This window comes from Alosa pseudoharengus, unplaced genomic scaffold, assembly GCF_046254945.1.
Source record: "Alosa pseudoharengus isolate Yale_2024_CS ecotype anadromous, Long Island Sound unplaced genomic scaffold, YU_APseudo_1.1 YU_APseudo_1.1_scf_10, whole genome shotgun sequence".
In the NCBI taxonomy this organism is placed as follows: Eukaryota; Metazoa; Chordata; class Actinopteri; order Clupeiformes; family Clupeidae; genus Alosa; species Alosa pseudoharengus.
Window position 1 is genome coordinate 5866421 of NW_027468565.1, and position 3742 is coordinate 5870162.

The window sequence follows — 3742 nt, forward strand, 5'->3', positions numbered from 1 at the left end:
GCTCTGATGGGTTTCCCGTTTATCAACAAAACTACATTCGCGCGCAGCCATGGGGTAGAAGACGCTTGCCACAACGTTATAAACTTGACTTAAATAGTCGGCTGCTGTAAGCTACAATCGTAATTTTTTATATACCCCTGGCCCCCTGTTGTCTCAATGATAATAGCATCTCATTTCAGGCTATATTTCAGAGTTTGCCATTTATTTGCATTAACATCGTATTTTGTCATTTTTGGCGAAGACATGCATTCCTTTAGGGATATTGAACATATTGAACATTCTCTAACCATCGTGATTTCGAATTGGTGCAATTTTCAGCACAAAAACGTATTTTGTTCTTTTCATGGAGAGCACTGTTCTATGCTGCTTTCTGCCTCTTGCGCACGCATGTTTTCGTGACGTTACATAGAAATCCATGTATTCTAGGCTATTCTTTTTTCATTTTCATATTGCATTAATTTTTTTTGGAGGTTTGCATTGATATATTCATGTTCTTGGTTCAGTCTTTATGCATATTAAAGTTAGAGTTCATCACCAATGGGGCTACAAACGTGTTATGTCCGTGCATGTGAAGTTATATCTGTGTGTTTCGAGCACATGCATGCGCGTCCTCGTGTGGGCCGCTGGTTGGTGAAAATGCCAGGGCCGTTTTTTAATCCCAGTCCGTCACTGCACTCCATCATAACACTGGCATTTAAGTCAGATCTAACCACATGGACGCACGAAAGAAACGTCACCAACACGCCCTCTCACTAGGTGTGATTTTTATGAAGGTATATTGGGTGCAAAAGTGGCGAGCACATTTAACTGCAGATTTTGCATGTGCACACTAAAGTCGTAAATGTGTAACAGTAAAGTTGAAGTTGTACATATTTTTTTATATCTTGTTAACACAAAATAGGGGCTACGGGTTCACAAATCCTTTTTACAGGTACACAAATCCTTTTTACAGGTACACAAATCCTATCCTGTGAGTAGTCACAACTTTCAAGAGTCACGCACTCGACACTTTTGCTCCAATCGTTGCAGCGCAGTAGGTGCGAAACACATTTGCACATCCGTGTTTCATAATCTGAGAACATGCACAACATTCGTGCATTTGTAAACCCAAATGTGAACTAATGCATCCGAAGTTGTGCATCTGTGAAATAATTTCTCATTAATAAAATTCTACAGATCGCTTTGATTTTCTTGCACGACTACAAGTCAATTGATACAAGTGCTCGAATCTGCTTCTACGAGTGACGAGTGACTTTTGCTCCTGGCTAGGTGATATAATAGGTGCAAAAAGATTTGTATGTGTGCACGTCGAGCAATCGATCGAGAAAACAAGGCGGCCGGATCTGGATCCTGGATCACGCTCAGACTACCATTGCCTGCTCATAAAGTAAGTAACCTCAGCATGTTTCCTTATCAATGAAGGACACACGATTTATAGTTTTTCTTTGCACAAAGCGAGGAAAAAAATGTTGCGGTGTGCGGTGTTAAGTCCACCTTATTATTCATAATGTCTGCACAGCAAACAATTGCTAACTTGCCTTGCACTATCCAATAGTCTTCGTGCAAGATACAAGTCAGCTGTTCGAAAATTGCAGAACGATTGTGTCAGATTGTGTGTCCTAACGATTTTGGACGGGCAGTGTTATATTTCTGTACTTCTAAACTAGTTATTTATCTAGCGATAGCTAGCTTGATCTGGCACTGGAGGATTTAGCAAGCAGGTAAACTAAGCTAAACATAGCGGCCATGATAATGTAAACCAACAAACAAGATAACTTTCTTCATATTATTATCATGTTACTTACCTTATGAGCAGGCAATGGTAGTCTGAGCGCGATCCAGATCCGGCCGCCTTGTTTTCTCGATCGATTCGCTCGACGTGCACACATACAAATCGTTTTGCTCCTATTATATCACCTAGCCAGGAGCAAAAGTATCGTCACTCGTAGAAGAAGATTCGAGCACTTGTATCAATTGACTTGTAGTCGTGCAAGAAAATCAAAGCGATCTGTAGAATTTTATTAATGAGAAATTATTTCACAGATGCACAACTTCGGATGCATTAGTTCACATTTGGGTTTACAAATGCACGAATGTTGTGCATGTTCTCAGATTATGAAACACGGATGTGCAAATGTGTTTCGCACCTACTGCGCTGCAATGATTGGAGCAAAAGTGTCGAGTGCGTGACTCTTGAAAGTTGTGACTCACAGGATAGGATTTGTGTACCTGTAAAAAGGATTTGTGTACCTGTAAAAAGGATTTGTGAACCCGTAGCCCCTATTTTGTGTTAACAAGATATAAAAAAATATGTACAACTTCAACTTTACTGTTACACATTTACGACTTTAGTGTGCACATGCAAAATCTGCAGTTAAATGTGCTCGCCACTTTTGCACCCAATATACCTTCATAGATTTTAACCGCATGTTCTACTTGTCGTTCAGACACAGCACATTTACATAATGTCCGGAGGAAATACTGGGGGGGGGGGGAGTAGGGGAGACCGGGGCTGGTTGGAACACTTTTCACTCTCGGTTATATTTCTCCGTCTTACAATGCGTTGAAATGGTCAAATTGTGATTAACTGAAAGCTTGGGATCTCAGCTACAAAATGTATACATTCAATGTCAACAAATTATCCCTTGTTTTGAGTTATATATGATTAAAGTGGTGTTGTGCACGTGTTCCAACCTGCCCCATGCACGGGGTTGGTTGGCACATGTAGTCGGGGTTGGTTGGAACACCTATGTTATAGTCCTTTGCAGTACTCCTTTTGCTTTTCACTACCTGTAGGGCTACCTGTAGGGCTTTGCTGATTTCTTTTCTGTGTGTTTTTCTTCAGTAGGGCCCACCGTCAAGACCAATTTGGTCCCTACCGATTTTTTTTACTTCAAATGTTTAAAAATGTCTGAAATGCTTCCAAATGTAAAACTATGTTCAGTAATTACAATAACAATGTTAAAATAAAGATTGATGATGTTTTTATGTGTAAAATACAAAGTTTATAGATTTGTCACAAAATAGCCATAGAGAATGTATGTGCCAACCAACCCCAAAATCAGTGTGCCAACCTGCCCCGCCCACATTAGGTCAAACTTTTTTGCACCAATGCTGTTAGCCTGCTAATATCGGTCACCTCAGGTTTTTAAACTTCATTTTAAATTATAGATGAGTCCCCTAGCAATCAATTATAATTAATATTTTTTATATATCCCTAACTATTACCCTTCTAGGATGTATTTAGTGGGAGGTGCATATTCTAAGTTTTGACACTACAAAATCAAAAAGTTGTTCTCACCTAAAGGGTTAATGACCTGGAGACCAGTTACATACGTGAGTTTACTCTACTCAATAAGGCCGTCAGTTTAGTGTTGGAATTTTGTTGCAGCTCCCTCTAGTAGCCTGGATATTAACAGTGTCTCAACCTGCCCTTGTTCCAACCAGCCCCGGTCTCCCCTAGTATAAACACCGGGTGAATTCGGACTTCCATATGACCGGTTATGTCGTTCAGATATACGGCCCCACCGTTTAACACCGGCAGAACCTCCGGTCTTACACTTACGGTATGTCTGAAAGCGCTTATAGAGTCCGACTTTGAGTCTGCTGCAGCCACAGTCATCTTCAACCAGTATCAGGAGATACGTTCTACTATTTTGCGCCGATTATTGTTGTCTGTTGTTCTCGCAGGTGGTGTTTGCGAATATGTATCAAAACAAAACAAGCTCTTAATTTGGGGTTA